Source organism: Callospermophilus lateralis, chromosome 18 (assembly GCF_048772815.1).
Source record: "Callospermophilus lateralis isolate mCalLat2 chromosome 18, mCalLat2.hap1, whole genome shotgun sequence".
Classification (NCBI taxonomy): domain Eukaryota; kingdom Metazoa; phylum Chordata; class Mammalia; order Rodentia; family Sciuridae; genus Callospermophilus; species Callospermophilus lateralis.
The window spans coordinates 13,529,957-13,557,605 of NC_135322.1; the positions used below are offsets into that span (position 1 = coordinate 13,529,957).

General features: G+C 38.3%; 1 pseudogene; it reads right to left on the bottom strand.

Annotated features, from left to right (window-relative positions):
• The window catches only part of LOC143383168 (cytochrome P450 2G1-like), a 38,369-nt pseudogene extending 11,913 nt beyond the window's left edge, over window positions 1–26,456 (bottom strand).
• Window positions 26,457–27,649: the final 1,193 nt, after the last annotated feature.

Below are 27,649 nucleotides of genomic sequence, written 5' to 3' on the forward strand. Positions count from 1 at the left end.
ATATATATATATATATATATAAACAAAAATTTTTAAAAAAGAAAGAAAAAAGTAAAAATAAAAGAATACACAACAAAACTGCAATATACTATTCAGAGATCCCAGTCCTCAATAACTTGATGCACAATAAATATACTTGGTTTCAAAATGGTAGAAATGTGAGAGAGAAAAGTAAAAATTAAAAAAGGGATCTTGATGAAAAAGTGAACGATTTTTTTCCATCAGAGTTCAAAAGTTTATCAGCTTCCCTTCTCAGAACTTAGGTGGAATTGGATTTTCTGGAGTTTGATGTTAGCTTCACCCTCAGGATGGTTAGTATTGCTGTGATGAGTGGATTAGTCCTGGAGGCAGAGCTCCTGGAGGTGGGGTGTAGACTTCGGTATGCTCTGGTCTCTTCACTGGGTGCTAATTGGTCTGGAAATTTTAAGTCAGCCCAGCTCCAAGGCCCAGCAATTGCCAGTCCCCATTGGAAGACTGCATTCCAAGAATCTCATTTGAGTTCCTCTCTTGTGGTGTAGGAGCTTGTTCTCAGCCCAATACTTAGCCTGCAGGCCCAGCAATTCCTGGTCTCTGATTCAGTCTCACGTTCACTCTTTCCCACTCTGCCTTTTTGCATTCCTGCTCAGGCACTTCTCTCCCAGGTGGTCCTCCAAACAGCTGGATTAGAGGGGGAGATTGGAATCCAGGTGGGTTTCTGTGACCAGTATTCCCCTTTAAAACCTTCTCCACACTTAATTTTATCCTGGTCACTTAGGCACACTCTTTCATGCTGCATGAGTTTGCCCAGCTTGTTTTGGGGGCCAGACTTGGGTCTGCCAGTAATTGGCTCCCCCAGCTGCTGGCCTCTGGCTGTGGCTGTAAAATGGTTCCTTCCATTGTCCTCTGTGCACACCACCAAGATAAGGTGGCTTTCCTCCTGTGCATGGATTCTGTGCAGCACAGCTTACTGTTTTTTCAAGCGGTGTCTCTGATCTCTAAGCTCCTCATACCCCAACACATCTCAGCCTTCCTGAGAATGGGGGTTCTTTTAATTCCTTTGTTGCTTTATTGCATTCAAATAGGGGCTATTGTGGCATGTGTCTCCAACTGCTTTTGTGATTGTGGGACTGGGAATCTTTCCCCCTTAATTTATTATACAAGATCTCCTAAGCCCCTGATATGTTTTGAGTGTCCAGCATTAAATTTCAGTAAAATCCTAATTCTTGATCATTCACTCACCTGGTTAAAAAGTTGCCTATCTGATTTTCTTGGTTCATGCCATGGAGCCACTAGGGAAGCAACCCCTCTATTACACCATTTTGCTGCCTCTCAAATTTAAGTTATTTTGATTCCTAAATCCTGAGTGTGTGAATTTTTCAGTGTGTGAATTCCAGTATTCTAGGATGGTCTGTTTTAAAGAGCTGAATATTTTGGAATTTAAGAATTCTATCTAAATGTTTTAGCTAGTTTCTTTTTCCAAGTGTCTGTGTATTAGAATTGGTGTCTATATGTTTTCAGCTATAGATTTGGCTGTGAGAGGAGGTAGACAAAATCACCTTCATGAAAGGGGGCTTCTGTGCAAACTTGTAGCAGGTTCCCCAGGAAAAATATTAATGTGGAACCTGGTGGCAGCTTTCCCCTTCTTTGAGTAGTTTCTAGGCAAGAGGGATAAGCAAAAAAAAAAAAAAAAAAAAAAAAAAAAAAGCAGAGTGCCAGAAAAACTCTATGGTGCCAGGTTGGGGAAATATATTCAGGGCACCAGATTTGGCACAAATAGGTATTGGGAAATGTGATATGCAGAAATTTGATCATTTAGATTCCAGTTTACTGGGTAAGGATGTCATCAGGAAAGATATTGCTTAATCTAGGTATGTTTATTTAAAATTTAATCTTCCACTCGAGTAATAAAGGATTGAATCTCAAGGAAATACTCTAAGGTCATTTCCCACTCTTCATATCTCCAGTCCCCCAATTGTTCTCCCCAGGTGTGAAACTAGATTAATGACATTAGAGTTTTCTTCCTTATGATTTATGCATTCATTGCTATAAATTTTCCTCTAAGCACTGCTGTGGCTGCATCCTTCAAACTCTGATAATTTGTATTTTCATTTTCATCTTGTTCAAATATTTACAAATTTGCCTTCAGAGTTCTTTATTGACAAATCACATTGTGTTTTTTAATCTACAGATGTTGTGAAACTTACTGATATATTTCTCTTATTGATTTATGATTTAATTCTATGGTGACTAAGAAAATACTTTATATGTTTATGTACTTATTAAATGCTGGTTGAATGGGTAATTGGGTAAACTTTTGTCTGCTTGTGAGCATGACTTATCCCAGATCATCTAACTTCTCAATCTGAGTTTGGTATATATTATTTTAAATTTGCTGATAAGCATTTTAAAGTCTATAATGCAGTCTGTCTTGGGAAATATTTTATATAAGATGGAGAAGACTGTGTATGCTGACGTGGTTGGATGAAGCACACTGTACAAGTCAACAGATACAACTGAATGCTGGTGCTGTTCAATTCAATTATACCCTTGCTGATTTTCTGTGTGCCAATCCTGTCAAAAATGGAAAGAGGGGCATTGTGCCTCCAAAACATGGAGTTTTTTATTTCTCCTTGCAGTTTTATCACATATTTTGATGCTCCATTGGTAAGCACATACATGTTAAGTGTTAGAATGTCCTTTTGGAGAACAGATTATGTAACCAGACTATGTAACCAAAGGAAAACCTTAATAAGCACCCCAACTTCACTTCCTTTTAGTTGACTCAAAATCAGTAATTCTAGATACTATGTACCACACCTTGACTGTGGATGTTTGACTAGAGCCATTTGATGGGTTAAAACTGTTGCCCTTCAAAATATCCTCCCATTCTCTGGCAAAAGGTGCCTTTTATATTTAATTATTAAGTACAAGTTAGCTATTGCTTGGAAAAGAGGTTAAAAATACTATTTGTTAAACTTAATAATCAGTAGGTTTTTCCTAGATTTACAGAATATGGGATGCCCAATTGTCTTCTGATAGCATAAAAGTGTGGGCCCAGGATGTGGTAATGTGGTTCATTTTTAACTTTTTTTCCTTTTTATTGGTCCATTATAGTTATATGTTACAGTCAATTCATTGTCCCATATTTATACATGTACACAATATAACAGTATAATTTGGTCGATTTCACTACCCAGTACCTCCCCTTTTCCTCCTTTCCACCCTCCTTCTGGTCCCCTTCCTGTACTCTAATGGTCTCCCTTCTATTTTCATGAGATCCTACACACACATCTTTCCTTTTTTTCTTCTCCAGCTTCCACATATGAGAAAAAAACATGACCCAACTTGACTTCTGAGTTTGGCTTATTTCACTTAACATGATGTTTTCTGGTTCCATCTGTTTACCAGCAAATGACATAATTTCATTCTTCATTGTGGCTGAATAAACCTCCATTATGTACAAATACCATATTTTCTTTACCCATTCATCCATTGACAGACACATAGGTTGGTTCCATAGTTTGACTAGTGTTAATTTTGCTGCTATACACATGGGTATGCAAGTATATTATGCTAACTTTAATTCTTCAGGGTAAATACCAAAGAGTGGCATGTATAGTTGGGTCATATGGTGGTTCCATTCCTAGTCTTTTGAGGAACCTCCATACTGATTTTCATAGTAGTTGTACTTATTTACAATCTAAACAGTGTCAAAGTATTGCTTTTTCCCCACATTCTCTCCACAATTTATTGTTATTTGTACTCTCGATGATTGCCATATAAATAGAGTGAGGTAAAATTTCATTGTAGTTTTGATTTGCATTTCCCTAATTGCTAATAATGTTGAACATTTTTTCATATATTTGCTGATCATTTGTATATCTTCCTTAGAGAAGTGTCTGTTTAATTTGCCCACTTATTAGGTTTATTTTTTTATTTTTTGTTGGTAAGCTTTTGGGGTTCTTTATATATTCTGGATATATTAATCCTCGGTCAGAAAAATAGCTGGCAAAGAATTTTCCCATTCTACAGGTTCTTTATTCACACTCATAATTGTTTCCTTTGCTGTGTGGTAATCTGGTTCTTTAATTAAAATTGGAATAATGTTTAACTTTCAGGAAAGAAATGTATTTATCTAAACTGGGTATTGAAATGGAGCAATTATATTACATTAATGCATACATATGTCTAAATGAACCCTACTATCATGTATGACTAAGGTACTAATAAAAACATTTTTATATTATAGAGACTGACTCAGGAGAGGAAATAAGATTGTTATCTCAAGGATATTGCCACAGAGAAAAGACAGCACAGGCCTTGGTTGAACAAGATCTTACTCAGAGTGTAGCCTTCTTTCTCATTGTCTCTGCTCAATATCTCAGCCCTTTGCACCCAGAGATGATCTTAGTTGGTGACAGCCTCCGATCTTCTTTGCTTAGGTAATTTTCCAAATAAATCTTTTCCCTTGCCCCATCAACTTGCCTTGAGTCATTGCCCTTTTTGAGTGGCAAGTAAATAAACCTGGGTTCCATCACAACTGTGAGGTAATGCTTTTATCTATGCCTGATAATTTTGTTTGCTCTGAAGTCTCCTGTCTCTGAAATTAATGTAGCCATATTGGCTCTGTTGGTATTTTTGTTAGTTTTGTATATCTTTATCTAACTCTTTACCTATTATCTTTGTATTTTTATATTTATAGTGGGTTTCTAGTAGTCACCATGTAGGAGAGTCTTACTTTTGTATCCACTCTATCAGTCTCTGAGTTTTATTTGGCATATTTACACCATTTGTATTTAATGTAGTGTTGGCACATTCAGGTTAATGCCTATCCTATTTGTACCTGTTTTCTATTAATTGGATCTTTTAAAATGTTCCCCATTTTTCTGCCTTCTCTGGTATTACTTGTTTTTAATCTGATTACACTTTATTTTGTATCTTAGCACATCAATTATACTTTTTAAGATTTGTGTTTGTGTGTGTGTGTGTTTACACTAAGTTTGCAGACGTGGTTTTCAGCAACTCTTAGTCCACATCTAGTTACACCATACTGTTACATGGGAGGTGCTGGCAATTTAGAACAGAGTAATCCAAGTTCCTTTCTCTCTTCCCTTGAGGCATGCTATCATTCATTTCACTTATCCATATGCTCTGATATGAGAATTCATCATTCTTATAACATTTTAATGAACATCACTAGATCAACTAAGAATTAGAAAAATAAAAGGCTTTATTTTAGCTCTGTTATTTCTAATCTTCTTTCTTCTGTATATACAAGTTTCTGACCCATCTCACTTCCTTCTCTTTGGAAACCTTTAAATGTTTTCATAAATCAAATCCACCAGTGACAAGGTCTCTTGGTTTTCATTGTTGAAGAAAGCTTTGTTTTTTTGCCTTTCAAAGATAGTTTGCCGAATACATAATTGTGGGTTGGTGGCTCCTTTTTTATATAATGAGACATAATTCCTCATCTGTTAAATCCCAATTCTCTGCCATACCTGAGGCTGGAGGTGTGAACTGATCAATATAATCAATAAGCCATAGATATACGTTATAGATTATAGGTATAAGGCAAGATAGCATAGATAATCAATAAGTCATAGGCATAGGTTATAGACTGTAGGAATAAGGTAAGATAACATAGAAAAGCAATAGTAAGACACAAGTATAACATGAATATATAGATGAGTTCATCAGGAGTAAGCCTAAGTAACAGTAGTAAAATCATGTAGCTGTAAGACATAGGATTTAAGCCATAGGAAAAGGATATACAACAGTGAACAGTGATAAGTCAATATAGTTATAGATAAATATAAACTAGTAGGTTAATATAGATAAGGTAAGATCAATGTAGCCATGAACAAATATATCACCTTGATCTTGTAGCCTTGCATAGGATAAAGGACATAAGGGTTACAGATATTAGTAAAATGATAGATAAGAGTGTGTATGTAGACTATAAGGTGACTGTAGTTTCAAGTAGGCATCAAATAACTTACTATTTCTGAATGTGTAAAACAATTGTTGTGGTAGAAACTGATTAATCACTTGTAACAATTCCTACCTTACTGGGATAGTGGGAATGGAATCACTATAGTCATAGGAACAAACAGATATGAGACTCCATCTTAGCTGTTCTAGACTCCATCTTGGTTTTTTCTGTTACTGTCCCTGTGAAGAGAGAACTGTGTGACCCATTTCTGGGAAACAGAAAGGAAATCTGTCTTCTTATAAAAACTTATTTTTCTGTACTTTGTACCCCATAAACTGTACCCCACTCAGATGCAGTGTTGCTCATGGTGAGCTACATCCTGGGTTTGAGGGCACTTGCGGGTCTACATGACTTTTAAATAAATTCTTGCCGATGCCAACCCCTCAGGATATGGTTGTCCAGCACCTGCTTGAACCCAGGAATGTGGTCAATTGAATTAAAAATCTAATTGGGAGGAGAAAGCCCAGCGCCAGCCCAGCCCAGACCGGAGGAGGAAGCCCAGCCCCACCCGCGTGCTAGTCCCAGGAAGCCCATCAACCCTTAAATCCCATCAAAGGTTGTGTGGCTACCAGCATGGTTCTGTGGCTCATCCAGATACCCGGTTTCAAATTCCCCCACCCTTAGCTGCTTTAACTCAAAAAATTTCCCACAAGCTTTTGGGGGTTGTAGCTATCAACACAAAACAACAACTGTACAGGCACCTGGTTTCCCACCTCAGAGATTAGAGTAGGGAAGATACAGGTGGAAGCTCATGTCCTTTTACACTGGCTATATCCACCACCCTGAACACAGAGGCTCAAGCTAGGAATAGACAACGCCACCTACTGGAAGCAAGGAAAACAGTGTTCTGAGAGACTTTTTTTTTCTCTTTCTCTCTTTTCTTCTCTCTCTTTCACAACCTCAACATATGTGAAACCAAGAACTGTGCATGAACAACCCAATCACCAAAATAATATAATATAGAGGAATTGCATATGCCCCACCTTCCCCCATTTTTTCTTTATTTCTATCTTACTTTCTTTTTTCTTCTCTCTTATTTTTATTTTCTTCCTTGTTATTTTTTTTCTTTTCTTCATTCGTATTCCCTCTATCCCACTTTCAAGCTCCTAACTTTTGCTATCTATACATAGGGTAACTATCTAAATACAGATAGGATGTTGAGTCTATACATTCTTCCATAAATTACCAGTCTATTGGTTAGAGTTCTCCAAAGTTGCTAAGTTAGTTTAACCTCATACCCTCACTCCTTTCCCTCTAAGTATAACATCCTTCGTCTCAAATTAAGTTTTCTATATGCCACCAGATATGGTATGCCTTTTATGAAATTAATGACTATATTCTTAAATAATAATTAAAACCAATATCTGTAGATGTAGAATCTAACTATAAATGTATTAATAATGAAAACTTGTGCTTAGATGATGTACTGTATATTGGGAACTGTTAACATTGTCTTTCTCCACAAAAGAGGGATTTTGAGCTATACAAGAACAATATAAATATATAAGGGGAAAACCATTAACACAACAGTTTCACAAAGCTAGAAAGAAACATGAGCAGTATGAAAAGACAAGGAAAAAAAGGACCACAAACAATACAGATCAATTCAATATTAGATGAGGTAATATCTGCAGCTGATGGAATGTCAAAGAGTTCAGGATATACATGCTTCAGATGATCTGGAGTCTCAAGGAAGACATTATATAGCAAATTCAGACAATGAAAGATCACTTTGACAATGAATTACATAAACAAATCCAAGAAGCAAAAGATAACTCTATAGGGAGATAGAGGATATTAAAAAAACAAACAGAAATTCTAGAAATGCAGGAAACAATAAGCCAAATTAAAAATTCAAATGAGAGTATTACCAGCAGAGTAGAACACTTAGAAGACAGAATTTCAGACAAGGAAGACAAAGTTTTTCAACTTGAAAAGAACATAGACAGCTCAGCGAGAATGTTAAGAAATCATGAGCAGAACATCCAAGAATTATGGGATAACATCAAGAAACCAAACTTAAGAGTTATTGGGATACAAGAGGATATACAGGTCCAAACCAAGGGAATGAGCAAGCTATTCAATGAAATAATACTAGAAAACTTCCCAGACTTAAAGAATGAAAAAGAAATCCAAATACTAGAAGCCTACAGGACACTGAATGTACAAAATCATAAGAGATCCACACCAAGACACATAATAATGAAGATGCCCAACATACAGAATAAGGAGAGAATCTTAAAAGCCACAAGAGAGAGGAAGCAGATTTCATTTAGGGGTAAACCAATCAGGATAATGGCTGATCTTTCATCACAGACTCTGAAAGCTAGAAGATCCTGCAACAACCTATTTCAAACGCTGAAAGAAAAAGGGTTCCAACCAAGAATCATGTATCCAGCAAAATTAAGCTTCAGGATTGAAGATGAAATAAAAATCTTCCATGATAAACAAAAGTTAAAAGAATTTGCACTAGAAAACCAGCTCTTCAAAACATCCTTGGCAAAACATTACAAGAAGAGGAAATGAAAAATAACAATGAAAACCAACAGCGGGAGGTAGTACAGTAAAGGAAAAACTAATCATAGAGGAAAAACAAATCATGTTAAGTAACATACATAATCAAATATGGCTGGAAGTACAAACCATATCTCAATAGTAACCCTAAATGTTAATGACTTAAATGCACCAATCAAAAGACATAGGCTAGGAGAATGGATTTTAAAAAAAAGATCCAACAATATGCTGCCTACAGGAGGCTCATCTGATAGGAAAAGACATACACAGACTGAAGGTGAAAGGTTGGGAAAAATCATACCACTCATATGGACCCCGGAAGCAAGCAGGGGTGTCCATACTTGTATCAAATAAAATAGACTTCAAGCCAAGGTTAATCAAAAGGGATAAACAAGGACACTACATACTGCTCAAGGGAACCATACACCAACAAGACTTAACAATCATTAATATATATGCCCCAAACAATGGTGCAGCTACATTCATCAAACAAACTCTTCTCAAGTTCAAGTGTCAAATAGACCACAACACAATAATCATGGGAGATTTTAACACACCTCTCTCACCACTGGACAGATCTTCCAAACAAAAGTTGAATAAAAAAACCATAGAGCTCAATAATACAATTAATAACTTAGACTTAATTGATATATACAGAATACACCACCCAACATCAAGCGGATACACTTTCTTCTCAGCAGCACATGGATCCTTCTCAAAAATAGACCATATATTATGTCACAGGGCAAATCTTAGCACTTACAAAGGAGTAGAGATACTACCATGCATTTTATCTGATCATAATGTAATGAAAATGGAAATCAATAATAAAATAAGAAAGAAAAAATCCTACATCACATGGAGAATAAACAATATGCTACTGAATGAACAAAGGGTTACAGAAGACATCAAAGAGGAAATTAAAAAATTCTTAGAGGTAAATGAAAATTCAGACACAACATATCGAAATCTCTGGGACAATATTAAAGCAGTACTAAGAGGAAAATTCATTTCATGGAGTTCATTCCTTAAAAAAAGGAAAAGCCAACAAATAAATGACCTCACACTACACCTCGAAGCCTTACAAAAAGAAGAACAAGTCAACAGCAAATTCAGTAGAAGACAAGAAATAATTAAAATCAGAGCTGAAATCAATGAAATCGAAACAAAAGAAACAATCGAAAAAATTGACAAAACTAAAAGTTGATTCTTTGAAAAAACAAATAAGATTGATAGACCACTAGCCATGCTAACAAAGAGAAGAAGAGAGAGAACCAAATTACTAGCTTATGGGATGAAAAAGGCAACATCACAACAGACAATTCAGAAACACAGAAGATAATTAGAAATTATTTTGAAACCCTATACTCTAATAAAATAGAGGATAGTGAAGGCATCGATAAATTCCTTAAAGCATCTGAGATACCCAGATTGAGTCAGGATGATATAAACAATCTAAACAGACCAATATCAAGTGAGGAAATAGAAGAAGCCATCAAAAGACTACCAACCAAGAAAAGCCCAGGACTGGACGGATATACAGCAGAGTTTTACAAGAACTTTAAAGAAGAACTAATACCTATACTCTACAATCTATTTCAGGAGACAGAATAGGAGGGAGAACTTCCAAATTCATTCTATGAGGCCAATATCACCCTGATTCCCAAACCAGATAAAGACACCTCAAAGAAAGAAAACTACAGACCAATATCCCTAATGAATTTAAAGATGCAAAAATCCTCAATAAAATTCTGGAAAATCGGATACAAAAATATATCAAAAAGATCGTGCACCATGTCCTAGTAGGATTCATCCCCGGGATGCAAGGCTGGTTCAATATACGGAAATCAATAAATGTAATTCACCACATCAATAGACTTAAAGATAAGAACCATATGATCATCTCGATAAATGCTGAAAAAGCATTTGACAAAATACAGCATCCCTTTATGTTCAAAACTCTAGAAAAATTAGGGATAACAGGAAATTACCTCAAAATGGTAAAAGCTATATACGCTAAGCCTCAGGCCAGCATCATTCTAAATGGAGAAAAATTGAAGGCATTCCCTTTAAAATCTGGAACAAGACAGGGATGTCCTCTCTCTCCACTTCTATTCAACATAGTTCTTGAAACACTAGCCAGAGCAATTAGACAGATGAAAGAAATTAAAGGCATAAATATAGGAAAAGAAGAATTTAAATTTCACTATTGCCGATGACATGATCCTATACCTAGTAGACCCAAAAAATTCAACCAAGAAACTTCTAGAACTAGTAAATGAATTCAGCAAAGTGGCAGGATATAAAATCAATACCAATAAATCAAAGGCATTCCTGTATATCAGTGACAAATTCTCTGAAATGGAAATGAGGACAACTACTCCATTCACAAAAAAATAAAATACCTGGGAATCAACTTAACAAAAGAGGTGAAAGAGCTATACAATGAAAATTACAGAACCCTGAAGAAAGAAATAGAAGAAGACCTTAGAAGATGGAAGGATTTACCTTGCTCATGGATTGGTAGAATTAATATTATTAAGATGGACATACTACCAAAAGCACTTTACAGATTCAATGCAATTCCCATCAAAATCCCAATGACAATCCTTGCAGAAATAGAAAAAGCAATCATGAAATTCATCTGGAAAAACAAGAGACCCAGAATAGCTAAAGTAATTCTAAGCAGGAAGAGTGAAATTGATGGTATCGTGATTCCAGATTTTAAACTATACTATAGAGCAATAGTAACAAAAACAGCATGGTACTGGCACCAAAACAGGCTGGTAGACCAATGGTACAAAATAGAGGACACAGAGACAAATCCACAAAATTACAACTACCTTATATTAGACAAAGGTGATAAAAAGCAATGGAGAAAGGATAGCATCTTCAACAAATGGTGCTGGGAGAACTGGAAATCCATATGCAAGAAAATGAAATTGAATCCCTTTCTCTCACCATGCACAAAAGTCAACTCAAAATGGATCAAGGAGCTAGGAATCAGACCAGAGACTCTGCATCTAACAGAAGATAAAGTTGGTCCTAATCTTCATCATGTGGGGGCAGGCCCCAAATTTCTTAATAAGACACCTATAGCACAAGAGTTAAAACCAAGAATCAACAAATGGGATGAATTCAAGCTAACAAGTTTTTTCTCAGCAAGAGAAATAATATACGAGGTGAATAGGGAGCCTACATTATGGGAACAAATTTTTACCCCTCAAACATCATATAGAGCTCTAATCTCTAGAGTATACAAAGAACTCAAAATGTTAAACAATAAAAAAGCAAATAACCCAATCAAAAAATGGGCCAAGGACTTGAACAGAAACTTCTCAGAAGAGGATATACAATCAATCAACAAATACATGAAAAAATGCTCAACATCTCTAGCAATCAGAGAAATGCAAATTAAAACTACTCTAAGATACCATCTCATTCCAATAAGAATGGCAGCCATTATGAAGTCAAACAACAATAAGTGCTGGCGAGGATGCAGGGAAAAAGGTACACTCATACATTGCTGGTGGGACTGCAAATTGGTGCAGCCAATTTGGAAAGCAGTATGGAGATTCCTTGGAAAGCTGGGAATGGAACCACCATTTGACACAGCTATTCCCCTTCTCGGACTATACCCAAAAGACCTAAGAAGAGCATACTAAAGGGACACAGCCACATCAATGTTTATAGCAGCACAATTCACAATAGCTAGAATGCGGAACCAACCTAGATGCCCTTCAATACATTAATGGATTTTTAAAATATGGCATTTATACACAATGGAATATTACTCAGCACTAAAAAAATAATAAAATCATGGCATTTGCAGGCAAATGGATGGCATTAGAGCAGATTATGCTAAGTGAAGTTAGCCAATCCCTAAAAAACAAATGCCAAATGTCTTCTCTGATATAAGTGGGGGTGACTCAAAATGGGATAGGGAGGAAGAGCATGAGAAGAAGACTACCACTAAATAGAGAAGAGAGGTGGGAGGGAAAAAGAGGGAGAAGGAAGTTGCAGAGGATGGAAGGAGAACCTCATTGTTATATAGAATACATATATGATGTTGTAATGAGAAAAATAAAAAAAAGTGTGTCACACTAGATTGGATAGAGAGAAAGGATGGGAGAGGACGGGAGGAGTCAGAAGGATAGGAAGGGCAGCAGAATAAAATAGAAAATATGATTGATGTATGTACATTCCATGTATGTATGTATTATATATCAAAATGCATTCTGCTGTCATGTATGACTAAAAAAATAAATAAAATTTTTTTTAAAAAAAGCTAAGTGCTTTTTTTAGCTTCTGATACTTTCTTGCTTGCTAACTGGAAAATTCCAGTCCTACTTAGAGCCCACAGGTCCTGCTAATTCATGTTTTAATTTCTGTGATTGGCTTACTTACTTGATGCTAAGCAAGCCACTGAGTTGTGGTTTTTGTCCATAAATTCTCAAGGAACAGACCAGGAAGCAGCTGTTCTCCCACAGAGCTTGAGTCTCTATGAGTGGGTAACAGTCCCTGGCCAAGTAAGTAAAGCTCTCTTTAGATTTTAAATTTGGACTCAAAAGAGTGTTTTCTGCCATGGCTCCCCATAACAGCTGTGTTCCTGGATTTGTCTCTTCACACTATTCCTTCTTGCCTTTTGGAAGGCCTTGGGGTCATGTTTTTGATGGAAGCTGAACTTTGATGGATTGGGCAATACACTGTGGTAAGTAGGCCTTGGGTATGAGGATTTACTTCCAGTGGCTGTGGGTTCTTCTATACTTCCTGCTTGCTGTAGCCATAGATGTCAATGTTTCTATTTCCTCTAGTGTCCTTTTGCCTTCATCGTTAGGTTTCCCTGGAAACTCCTTCTCACTTAGCATCTGGGCATAATGAGATTATGGCATCAGTATCTGAGTTCTTTCACCACAATCTTGTGTACTTACGCAGGATCCCTGTGGACGTGAAGGTAAGGTGCAAAGGGAGAGCAGACCTTCACATCCTTTGAGTAAAGCTGGGCTTTCCCAGGGCCTGTGCCTTTGTTGTGTGAACTTCACAAACGCTGTCAGAATTTCCTTCTGTAAGACAGAAAAGCTGGAGAGGTTGGAGTTAGATGTTTCCCTGCCGCCATATTGCTTAGACCCTACTTAAGTCCTTGCCCTTGAAATCAGGCAGAGCACAGAAATACTCTGAGTTCATTTTATAAGGGTTAATTTCCCCTTTTTCCGGACACAAAAGAGGGTTTCTCTTCTGTCTTCAACATGGGATCTGATGGTGTGGGAAATGGAAAGTCCAGTGGTCCATTTTCAGAATACAGTATTTAGCTTTAAATGTAAACTGACTTGGGATGAAAGAAAGGCACTTTGGAGACCAAAGTGAAAAGATTGAAGAGTTAATAATGGAGTGTAAAAAGTCACAGCTGCTTGACAGGAAGTGAGAAGGAAGGGGCCACCTGACCCACAGAGACAAACTGTGCACAAGCCCAAAGGAACTCAGTCCAAGAGACTTTTCTGCCTCAATAGAACAAAGGGAGGTGGGAACAACTAAAGGTACATTTCTTTAAATAACCCATTAGGAGATGGTAAAACCTAGGCAATGTTTGCAAAGATTATGTACCCCATAACACTCAGCCAAAGAGGAACTGGGAGAAGGGTCTTGTCCCCTGAGGGATAAAACTCTGGTTTACCCAACTGTATTTCCCTGACCTCCAGCACCCGATGTTTCAAGACAGTCATTAAAGTAGAGCCTCGCTTTTTACTGTTCCTTGTTTCCTAGTCCATGTTTTTGGGCTTGGACAGGTAAGCGGGTTTCTTACAACTAGGATCCTGGACATTGACCTCACAACAGTCCCTCTTCAGACTTGAGAACTCTGCAGGAGTTCTTAACCCACAACTAGGCCACTCTCAGGCCCAGGGCTTCATCTATGACAGTGTCAGTGTTCCTTCCACTTTGGGCTCCAGGGGCTTCTGTTTCAGATAAGCTGTGATTCCCTCTTCTCTGTCTCTCCAGCATTAGGAGGACCTGCTTTCTCTGTGATAATTTTCTGATGGACCTGAGAATTAATTTTCAGTTATTTCAGCTTTTTTTTTCTGGCTGTGAAGATGAGCCAAATGACTCTCAAGCTCTCTACCTTTCAAAGTCCAAGCCAGAAGCTCTTTCCATTTACATTGATCTCAACAGGCACAAAGTGGAATGTCTGTCACATGGAGTTTATTCACATGTCTTTGATAGTGATGTTCAATATCTTTCCATGTGCATCTTGGCCACTATGTATTCTCTTTGAAAAAACAAAATGCCTATTCAAATCCTTGGCCCACTCTTTATTTGGTTTGACTATCTTTTGGTTGTCAACTGAAAGAATTCTTCATATATTCTTGAATAGTAAGTCCTTGAATTTTAAGATAGGAAGGGCACCAGAATAGAATAGACAATATGATTGATGTATGTACATTCCATGTATGTATTATATGTCAAAATACATTCTGCTGTCATGTATGACTAAAAAAAATAAAAATTAAAAATAAAGCTATTTAAAAACATTTAAGTTTTGATGAAGTCTAATTTATTTTTCTTTCATTGATTGTGCACATGGTGACATATAGTCTTGGTTTTTTTTAAGGTTTTTTTTAGTTGTAGATAGACACAATACCATTATTTATTTATTTATGTGGTGCTGAGGCTCAAACCCAGTGCTTCACATGTACTAGGCAAGCGCTCTGCCACTGAGCCCCAACCCCAGCCCCATAGTCCTTATTTTGTGGTTGTCCAGTATTATTTTACTATGCTGATGGGCTGCAGTTCCATTTACTTGTTGAAGTGCATTGGGGCTGTCTCCAGGTTTTGTCACTGAGAGTAAAGACTCCATAGATGAAATTTCCATTAGACTGGAAATCCATGTCCGTGGTGTAACAGTGCACCACCTCATGCTTTGAATACAGCCCTGCTGCTCTGCCACTGAGGCTTATTTTTAAATGGATGTGTTTCTTTTTCTCTTCTCCCAAAAGGATTACCTTGTTCCCTCCCTGGGCTGAGTTCTCTGTCTTTGAACACACACCTACCATAGGAACTGAGTAATTCAGAACTCAGGGATAGCACCAGAAGATCCAAGAAATGGCTGTCTCCCAAATTAACAAGTCAATCACAACTCCCCACAGGGAATATATGGAATGAATCTCTTCTTTAAAAACCCTCTGTTCACCCTGATGGGCAAAATCACAGCCTCAGGAACAGGAGTCTCCTGTGCTTCTCCTCTGCCAGCAAAGCAATAATCCTTCTTTATACTTTTTCTCAAACAATGTCCTCATCATTGAATTTGCATCAGGGGCAAGGCCCAAGCTTTCAATAACAATGGAATCTTCTGTACAATATATGAAGACTAGAGTTATAACGATGTATTACATATACTGGAAATTCATAAGAGTAGTATTACATTTTACAGTTTTCACCAAAAAAAAATCAGTATAGAAAGTTATTCATATGTTAATTAGTGAATTCACAAGGTATATTTTATAGAACAAAATGTTGCAAATGGTATTTGAATTTTGTTATTTGTCAATTTAGAAGAATACAGCAAAGTTACTATAAACATTCTGATGTAGAATTTTGTTTTAAAAGTTTTCTTTTTCTTTTGTTTTTTTTTAAATACCTAGGATTGGATTGCTGGGTTATTTGGTAAGTTTGTGTCTATAGGAAACTGCCACACTATTTTGCAGAAGAGATACCGAATTTTACATTACTCTGTATCCTAGCCAGCAGCTGCTACTTTTGTTTTATTTTAGTCTTTCTATAATATGTACAGATGTTTCTTTATGGTTTAAATTCATATTTTCATTATGTAAAATGATGTTTGGCAACTTTTCCTACACTTATTTGCTGCTTATATATATTCTTTGATGAAGAGTCTTTGGTATAAAAATTATTTGCCAATTTAATTAGTCATAAACGCCACTGCATTTGGACCAGCCTTATTTACCAATTTAAAAAGCTACATTGGCTTTTTGTTGTTGTTGTTGTTGTTACTTTATAATTTTTTATTTAATTACTTATACATGACAATAGAATGCATTTATGCACTTTGATATACATAAATGGGGTTTAATTTCTTATTCTTCTGATTGCACATGTTGTAGAACCACATTGGTCATGTAGTCTTATATGTACATAAGGTAATACTATCTGTTTCCTCTATCCTTCCTATCCCCACTGACCCACCCCCTCCCTTCACTTCCCTCTACCTAATCTAAAGTAACTCTATTCTTCCCTAGCACCCTACCCACTTATTGTGGATCAGCATCAGTATATCAGAGAAAACATTCAGACTTTGGTTCTTTGGGATTGGCTTATTTTGCTTAGCATGATATTCTCCAACTCCATCCATTTACCAGCAAATGCCATGATTTTATTCTTTTTAAAAGCTCAGTAATGGTCCGTTGAATGTATACACCACATTTTCTTTATCCATTGATCTACTGAAGGGCACCTAGGTTGGTTCCATAGTTTAGCTAGTGTGAATTCAGCTGCTATGAACATTGATGTGGCTGCATCACTTTAGTATGCTGATTTTAAGTCCTTTGGTTATAAATGAGGAGTGGGATAGCTGCATCAAATGGTGGTTCCTTTCCAAGTTTTCTGAGGAATCTCCATACTGCTTTCCACAGTGGTTGCACCAATTTGCAATCCAGCAATGTATGAGTGTACCTTTTTCACCACATACTCACCAACATTGATTGTTGCCTGTATTATTATGATTGCCATTCTGACTGGAGTGAGATGGTATCTTAGAGTGTGAACGTCTAGTGCGTTCGGGTCCCTGGGTAAGGGTCACGAAATAACTGGGACACAGGGGATGCAGAGCAAAGGCAGCAATTGCAACTGCATGCTGAGGTTTATTTGAAAGTTCCTTTTATATTCTTCTTCTAACAAAGCAAGCAATTCTTCAATAACACTTTGCCCACATTGCCCAGATAACATGCCTCAGCAGACACACAGAGCTAACTTCAGATTGTTCCTGTTTATTTGATAAGTACCCTCCTAAAGTTCATTGTAGACATTATCTACTCCCCTGAGGATGCATTTATCTCTTCAGAATGTACTGTTCCCAGGACAAGTATGCAGGAAGCTTCTTCCTCTTGGCCAAACCATGCAGAACTTGTGACTTGCGATAAGGGGAAGAGAACATTTCCTCCTCCTAACTGAGGTTTGCCTCAGCTGACCTAAATCACAGCCACAGCTCTTGCACACTGTCAGGCCTGAGGGAGCTAAACTCTGCACACTCGAACCCCAACATTACAGTAGTTTTGATTTGCATTTCTCTAGTTGCTAGAGATGTTGAACATTTTTTCCATGTATTTATTGATCGATTGTATTTAAAATACTCATTGTTTTTTCATTGTTTTCTTATTATTGAGATTTTACAACCCTTTTTCTCAGTATGTCTTCTAAATCTGGTGAGTATTTTACATATATGGGATATGTTGACCTATATACTCTACTCTTGCTTGAGATTCTTGATCTGCATTTAGATGTAATAAAATTTACCACTAGAAAATTAAACTCTCCTATCAAATATTTAATTGTCCCAAATATTTGTCTTAATAAATGAATCAAGTATCAGTGCTTCAATCTAAATAGATTAAAACTAAATAGAATTTAAAAGTTCCCAAGTCCTACTAAATACACCACCAGCAGTCATTTGCTCAGTGTAACTAGGCATTATCACAATGGACACTCAGAGCCAGGGAAAGAAGTACCAGCTGTGTTTCACACTCTTCCCACCAAGACTGGGAAGAAGAGGTTATGACTGGTGTCATTAAAGCCATTACTTCAGTGGTTAAAGAGAACTCTTGGCAGGTTGCTCCTGGAGAGCAGGCAGGTGGTCTTCTCACCTGCAATGGGAGGGACCTGCATCACCTCAGATGCTCACCCACGGGGAAAACCCAATGGAGAGAAAGAAGAAACCTGTGGGAGTGCTATCTGGTTTTGTCTCAGTCTGGTATTTACAGGAAATGAGAGATTTTGTTAAAGCATTATTGTTAATGTCTTTCAAGGAGTCTGACTTTTTCTCTTTTTTAAAGAATAATACCAATTAATTATCTAATACCTTGCAAGAAAAATGGAGTCACTGATCGTTTGCCAGGAATTTCCAGAAGATAGTTTGTAATACATATTTCAGCAGAATTTAAAATGTAATTTTTCATTTATTCCTATTTTAATTATATGTATGACATAACATTATGTGGCTGAATTTAGATTTTGACTTTTCAATGATCAGCATAACCCATTGGGTAGGATCCACCACACCTCTATTGAAGGGCATGCTCATCATTTACCTTGTACTGAATTCCTGTATTCAAGTGTTGTTGGAAAGAACACTATGAGGACAAAATTATGTCCTCATAATTTTGATGTTTGTATGCCCTAATGGAATGGTGAGATGAACACATGCACAGAAGAAAAAGCCTTTCTAAAACTAGAGATAGCTCGTTAAAAAAGAAAAAGAAAAATTAGAAGTCATTTTACTTCAGAAGAAATAACTTTTAGAAACATGAAAATTCAAGAGCATTAGGTAGAATCCTGTTAACCACCACCAGAAGTGGGATTACTAGCTAGGTAAGGTGACACGTGCCTGTAATCCCAGCAGTTTGGGAGGCTGATGCAGGAGGATTCCAAGTTCAAAGCCAGCCTCAGCAACTGAGTGAGGCCCTGAGCAACTTAGCTAGACCCTGTCTCAAAAAAAATATACAAAGGGATGGGGATGTGGCTCAGTGGTTGAGTGCCCCTGGGGTTCAATACTTGGCACCCCCCCAAATGAGATACTTTCCTAACTGTGAAACAACTTAGAGTCAGTGAGAGATATCCTGACAGTAGAGGACCCACATGGACAAGGAGTTTAATTCACAGGTTATTAAAGTTCAAATTCAGCACATACATAAACACAGCTGAGGAGGCAAGGAGAGATCTTCACTGCTGGCCTTGAAGCAGCAAGAAAGAGCCACGAACCCAGAAATACAAAAGAGGAAGCTGTTAATGCTGGAAAAGGCTCCCCCTTGGTTTCGGTCTCGTCAAACCTCTCTGAACTTCTGAACTCCAGGACTTTAAGGTAACACGTGTGTAAGGTTTGAAGCTGCCTCTTACAACAGACACCAAGTTGAAGGCTGGTTTAGTAGCCCCCAATCCAGAGATTTCAAGATCCCATGTCCTGGCGTTCTGAAGAGTGAAGAGTTTTCTAAGGTTGTGGGACCCTAAATTTTCAAGATTATGTCCTGGTAGGACTGGGAGGTGCCAGACAGGATGGGCCATTTCGGGGGGACACTCACCTTCCACTTCAGGATGCTTCATTAGCAGCGTAGGGTGGAGCTCACTGTTTCTGTGCCCGCAAAGAAGAGGTTGAGTGTGGTAAGGACCAAATTCTTGAGGTTGAATTCTGTGTGGGGATTAGTTTTTTTTCCTGAAAGGGAGGAGATAATAAATAGCTGCCATCTTAAGTCTTTGTTTTATTATTTTCTCTCTGTGAATAGTATAGGCATTTGTGAAAAGGCAATAGATAGGTAAAGTAAGTCTGGGAGAGAAAACAACCAGAGCAAAGGTCCTGAGGCAGGAGCTGAGGTCCTGATCCTGGTGTGTTAGAGGAAGAACAGGGCAGAGGGCACTGCGGCTGGAGTGGACAGAGAAGGAGAGCAGGAGAAGGGAGCAGTGCCTTGTAAGATTTGAAGGTTATAATTATAAATATTAGAGTTTATAATTTTAAACTACTAAGTTTCTTTTTTTCCTATTTACTTTTTTGTTTGTCCTTTGTAGATATGCATGACAGTAGAGTATATTTTGACACATTATACATACATGGAGTATAACGTATTCTAATTAGGATCCCATTCTTGTGGCTGTACATGATGTGGAGTTTCATGGTGATGTATTCATATATGAACATAGAAAAGTTATGTCCCATACATTCCACTGCCTTTTCTTTTCCTATCCACCCCTACTTCCCTTTATTCCCCTTTGTCTAATCCAATGAATTTCTATTCTTCCCCTCCCCACTTGTTGTGTGTTAGCATCTGCATATCCAAGGGCTAAGGTTCTATAAGATAAAAATAGAAATTTACAGATGTCTAAAATTCTAAGAATCAATGATACAACATATTAAGCCTCTTAATTTTTACATCTCTAAGACTTTAAAATTTTTAAAGTTTGAGCTCCAATTTTTTTTAAAAAAAAAGAAACTAAGCTTCTAGGAGCCAGGGTTGTGGCTCAGTGGTAGAGTACTTGCCTAGCATGTGTGAGGCACTGGGTTTGATCCCTGGCACCACATAAAAATAAACAAATAAAAGAAAAACATTGTGTCCATCTACAACTAAAAATATATTTTTAAAAATAACTAAGTTTCTAAATTTCCCAAATTCCAAAACGCTAAACATTCACTCTGCTTTTCTACAACCATTAAGTCTCTGGCATATATGATTGGAAAAATGTAAGATTTTCAGTTTCCTTGTTACTAAAATTTCTGGATTTGAATCTTATTTTTGATAGAAAAAAGGTGCCATATCCATATACAATGGGGAGCTAGTCATCCACAAGGAAGAAGGAAATCCTTCCATCTGCAGCAAAATGGATAAAACCAGAGGTCATTATGCTAAATGAAATTAGCCAGACACAGAAAGACAAATACCACATATTCTCTCACATGTGGAAGCTAAAAACTCAACCAGAAAGAAGAATTGTCATTACTAGTGATTGGAAAGAAGTGGGTGGAAAAGGAAGGTTGAATTTGATCAGTGCCTGCCTTATGATGTATGGAAATATCACACCAGTGATCACCCACTAATACATGCATTTAATGCATGTCAATATAAATAAATATTATTTCATCAACTTAAAAAATGTTTAAAGGCTGTGAGAGTTTCTACTTTCATAGTTTCTGTATCCCATCTACAGATAAGAATGAAGCATGGGAAGTAGTACTTGCTCTTTTTGCCCCAACCTCTGCAGAGGGGCTTAAAGGTGCAGATACCTGGAGGAGATGAGAGAAGGGTATTGGGGGAGGGAAGCAAGCACCTGGTGCATCTTGATGAGGAAGCAGTCGATGAAGTCTCGGGGATGGTGGGGGTCAAGGGATGCCTCGTTGATCTTGACTCTGGATGTAACAAAGTCCTTAAGATCCTCTATCATATAGTAGAGGTGTTTGTGTCTTCCTGGCAAATATTGCATGATTCCTGGTACATCTCATAGAGCTGCAGGGAACAGGCAAAGAGGATTATTTAGGAGTGGGTACTGGTCACCATGTGGGTTGAGTCTAGAATCAGGGAGCTGTGCCGCAGTCTCTGGCTGGGCACAAATCACGAGCCACTCACAACTTGTAGATTCAAACAGCAATTCTTTATTCCCGATCTCACACCGGCCTTCTACAAACACGTTCTGGGGAAATCCACGTTCTCTGCCCAAATCCACCACTCCACTGGGATTCTGTCTCCCAAATATACTGTCTGACCCTAAGAACTCAAGAGGAACTCAGGCAGCAGGATACGCCCTATTCTAAACGGGGAACACCCTAAACTTAGATTATCTTAAACCGGGAACACCCTAAACACGGATCCTCCCTGGTCCTTGAGCAAGGTCACCTTACATGCAATGTCGCTGCAAAATGTCCTATTTCCATGAGTCCTTCCACTAAAGAAACATGGGGGTACGCTGGCAAGGAAATTGTCATACCTACTTGGCTGATGGCTCCCAGCAGAGCTGGGCTCAAAATGCAGTGCTGGGTCTGAGAACCAGGTGTGGCTTTTGGCTTCCTAGAGATTTGGGCATATTGATAGTTGTCTTCCAGGGCTGTGGGGAAGATTAAGTGAGGTACAGGCAAGTACCTATTGAACTCAGACTAGAGGTGGCAGAGAAGTGACCAGTGGTACCTGTGCCCAGGGGGTGCTCATCTCTATGAAGCTCTCATTGTTCATCTGCAGCAGGTTTAGGAATTCCTTGTCCTCATAGTCAAAGGGGCTTCCAAAGACAACCGAACTGATGACATTGGAAACAGTACGCTTAGGAAGAAGGTGGGATCGATGGGGGCACCTGGTGATGGAAATTGTCTATGTTGGAGGTGAAAATTAGTAATCAGGGAGGTGGATTCACTCATTGGTAGATTTGGGTCCTGTATCTACTGCTTAATTGTATATGTGAATTACTTCATTTGGGGGTTTGAGTCTAGATTTCTCAATCTGCAAACTGGCTTAAAGACCACCTCATTTGTTCGTGCAGATTCCATGTTATGTTCCATGCAAAATGCTTAGCACTGTACCCGACATGGATTTAACACTCAATAAATGCTGATGAGGTTTAATTATTTCTTTGTTATTGTTGCTTACATGCAGTTGTGGATAAGAGTCACAAATTTGGGGCTAGGGTTGTACTTAGTGGTAGAATGCTTGCCTAGCACATGTGAGGCACTAACCATATTAAAATAAATTTTTTAAAACGTATTGTGTCTGGGGCTGGGTCATACCTCAGTGGTATAGTGCTTGCCTAGCATGTGTAAGGCCCTGGGTTTGATTCTCAGCAACACATATAAATAAATAAAATAAAGGTTCATTGACAACTAAAAAAAATTTTTTAAAAAGGTACTGTGTCCATCTATGACTAAAAAAGGGAAAAATGAGTCACAGATTTGGGAGGAAAGCAATGGTAAGGACCATATTTTAAAAAGAAGGACTGGCGGTGCAGCTTAGTAGTAGAGTGCTTCCCTAGCAAGCATGAGTCCCTGGGTTCGATTCCCAGCATTGAAAAGAACAAAAGAAAACAAGAAGAAGAATGTCTGGACTCTGTCTAGCTCCACCATGGATTCCACTTAGGCTATGGAGGAAATCCTTCTCAAGACCTCAGCTGCACCATCTGTAAAATGGAATGCAGGTCAAGGAAGTAGATTTGGGAACAGTTGCTTCAGAAAAATGTACATATTTACAAGTGCACATTTTGACAAATAACTTGTGAGGGTACATGGCCTTTCAAAGCCTTTATAAAGACCCTATAAATCATCCATGGAATCCAGATGGAAAAATCTCTGATTTAAAGAAATCTATCTCTGTTTCTAGCTCTTATTCATTTCTCTTTACATATTTCTCAGCCCCTGGGTCTTTTCTCTCTCGACTTCATTGGTTCCAGACCCTATTTTTGGTTGGGAACTGGAATCCTTTTAAAAGAATAATGAAATAGGTAAAGAGTTCCTGATTTGCAAGATGAAAAAAAAATTGAAGATTTGTTTTCCAACAATATGAATATACCTAACCCTACTGAATTGTACAGCTAAAATGTTGAAGATGGTAATTTTGATGTTATTCACCACAATAAAAATCTATAAACATAATGAAATTTGATCCTGCCTCCAAAAAAAATCACAAACTCATATATCATCCTAGTCTACATATTATATAATGGGCACACAATCACAGGGATCCAGAGGTAAAAGGTTCTAGACAAATGGTCTCTGGGGGCCATCCATTTTGATTTTTACCATGGAACATGCCTGATAGCTTAGCAAATCTGTAATATTCTCCATACTCTTTATTTGAGTGTTTTTTTCCACCAAGGTACATCTACTATGACTATACTCCCCATAAACACCCAGTCATCTAGTAGCCCTCTCCTGTGACCCCCATACCCTTGGTCTTCCAGAATTCCTCCAGCAGGTAGCCAGCCTCCTCCTGGATCCGCTCCTCAATGCTCTGCTTTCCCATCCCAAAGTCCCACAGGATGGTCAGAGAAAAATGTCGGAGAATCTTCCATCATTCTCCATTGGCCATAGCTACACCTGCCAGGATCTGAGTGTCAGGCTCCTGCCTCCCTTCCCCTCCCTGTGCTCAGCTGTGTGCTAGGCAAGGAGTGGGTGAACTATAAAAAGTTTTTATTCTGGAAAAAGTTCCTCTTGACCTTGCAGGCTCAATGGGGAGACTAAGATTCCCTTCCTTCAGTACACTCAACAGCAGTCCAGACTGAGGCAGAGGAAAAGGGAGTCAGGCTAGGAATAATGGTGGGGAGATTAGAGAGAGTTTCCTATAGGAAAGAGCTAGAACTGGGTAAATTACTTAGTGAGTGGGAGGGAAGGTGAAAGAGGTAGGTTTTAATCCACATACAGCACCCTGGAATTAGAACACAGTTCTATTTTCTGTGCACCAATGGATTCTCTAGATCAACACATACGTATACACAGAAGCTTGTACTTGTACATCAATACACCTACACTGAAGGAGTTACCATGTAGTAAGATTTATTTAGAAATCACCAGCTGTGTGGATTGGTAAATTCTTTAATGACATTTCTGGGTAGATTTATCAATGAAAGGAAGAGTTTATGACTAGGATGACCGATGGATAGAAGATTGAAAGATTGAGTAGCTAGGTGAAATGTTAATATATGGATGGTTTGACATGAATGATAATAGTTTGAAGGTAGATGGAAAGATTAAGAGATAAACAAATGATGGAAGGATTAAGAAATGGATGGATGGGTGATTAATTGATATATACATAATATAATGGAAAGATGTTTGCATATAAAGAATAATGAATATGCTTTGATGGATTTATTGAGTAATGGATAGGAGGAAGAAAAAAGCACAGAGAGAGAGAGAGAGAGAGAGAGAGAGAGAGATGAAAAGATGGAAACAATGAACCTGCTTTGGATTAAAGTATATAGGGAGTTAGCAGTAGGTACGTGGGTAACACTAGAAATAATCCTCCTAAGTGGAAGAGTCAGAGACCTATGTGCTAGGTATGTGTATGAAGATAAGAAATAGGGTTCGCTATGAAGGCTTCAACTGGTGCACAAAGATTGTCACACACTAATTCATTGAATGTAAGAACTGAAATAACATAGTAAGTGATCACGTTAGAATCAGATGTCTTCAATTCAAAGCAAAGCGATTCCACCACTTTTGTGGGACATTACCTCATCCTCCACACCAGTGGTTTTTTTTATAAAATTAGTTCAATATTAATGGCTTCCTCAAAGGAGTTAATGCAATAATTCCTGTAGAGCACTTATCAAAGAACCTGGAACACACTTAGTACGTTGTAATACTTTCTGGTGATTGCAGTTACCTATCATGACCTTGGAAGTTTAGGTCTAATGTAGCCATTTCTGCATGGCCACTGAACTCATCTGCTCAGTCTACCAGAGCCTTCTTCACCAGTTCATGTCCAACAAAATAACTACTGGCTGCGGGCCCAGGTACACAGTGAACATGGGGCCATACTTCTTCTGGAGCTGGGAGTAAAGCAAGACACCAGAGGAGGGGTCAATTAGAGCACACATAGAAACCAGTCAAGGATTTTAGGGGAGGGAGAATTCAGAGGATATAAATATGGGTACAACAGATCAAGGTCATCTTGGAAAGACTATTGGGGGAAAGGCATGGAAATCTTCACTCCTGGGATCCTGAGCACAAACCATCCTCAACTCTTATATGCCCATTTCCTCATCCGTAAACTGATGGAGCTGGATTACATGAACTCTGAGATCTATACTTCACTCTCTCTGAAATGCTGAATTCCTAGAATCCTGAGATTTCATGGTACAGAGTCTCAAAGTACTAGTAAAAATCTAAGTACAAGAGTCCTTATGTTCAAGGATATAAGATCCCAAAATACTGAGCCTGTGATTCCAAAGTCCTGAAATCATGAGACTTTTATTCCAATGCACCTGGAATTTCAGAATTCTCACGTTCTCAGTCTCTCAGAGTCTGTTTCAGAAGTCATAAGGTCTACAAGTATCTGGCTATATGATTCATTGCTTCTAGCCCCAGGAGAGGAAATGGACAAACTTACCTTATGAGACACTGAAAAGGGGCATTAGAGCTGATTTGGAGCAGGTTTCCCAGGAAAGGAATCGGTGTGGGACCTGGGGGCAGCTTTCCCCTCTGGTTGATTTATTTCCGAGCAATGAGGACGAGCAGGCAAGACAAGCAGAGTGCCAGAAAAATGGTGAAGGCCCCTCCCAGCTCCATGGCGCCAGGTTAGATAGTGTCCTGGGCGCCAGGTCCTGCATAAATAGGTTCTGAGAGATCAGCTTGTTCTGAAATCTGATCACCCTGAGATTCAAGTTTTCTGGGAATGGATACCATCAGGAAAGAGACTGCATTATTGAGAAGAGTGGTTACATAACTTGTAATCTCCCACCTGGATAAAAGTAAATCAAATTCACCCAAGGAAATCTACAGGGGCCATTCCCCTTTCTTCATATTTCCAGTCCCTCCATTTTTCCCTCAGCTCAACCCCTGTAGCATTTCCTGTGGGTTGTGGAAGGCTGCTGGGTATCTGCTTGGTTACAGAGTTTAGGGTTCAGAGAGTTTGTGTTCAAGTTCAAACTCCATCTTTTCTTCACTGGGTGAGCCATCCAACCCTGGGCCTCAGTTTCCCTATCTCTCAAGCTAATTCAGAAAGTCTTGATCAACAACAGGGCTGACTCCTCTGTTCATCTTTTGGTTAGGGTGAAGCTAAATGTTTTTAGTAAATAAAGATGAAAATTTCAAATAGTAAGAAAAGTAAGTCAATTAAAAGGGTATTAGTCAACACGTCTTTGCTACTCAAGATGACACTAAATAATAACAATCAAAAGCTGGTTTATGGATTTATCTTTGCTGGAATGTGTGTGTGTATGTATGTGTGTATGTGTGTGTGTGTGTATGTGTGTGTGTGTGTGTGTGTGTGTGTGTGTGTAAACACTTAGACATTTCTAACTTCAAATCTCAGCATACCCAGTTCCTTGCTGTACGACCTTGAAGTTTCTTTGTTCCACAGTCAGTCACTTTCCTAAGGGTCCTGCTTCCCAATTCCTGTGTCTCTTCCCTGCCTTCACAGATTGGATCCAGTGAAGATCACAAATGCTAAACACAGTTCCCAAGGACCAAGCAGTGTGCGTGGCATTTGCACGCCTCAGTGGCAAAGTGATGAATTTCCCAGCAGGAGGGGCTATAGCCCAGGGGTCCCCCACCAGCCCCTAGAAACCCCATTCTGGAGCTTGGCCAAGCCTCTAGATCACTGCCAAGCTTGGCCACTTGGCCTCTGTAACCTGCACCACATCTTGCTCCTATATGCACTCCAGGACAATGGGGACCGCTGGATCACACTGTTCCTGAGAGGGGAAAGTCAGCCTTTGACATGATCTTCTTCAGGTGTCTATGTAAACTGCACCCTGTTC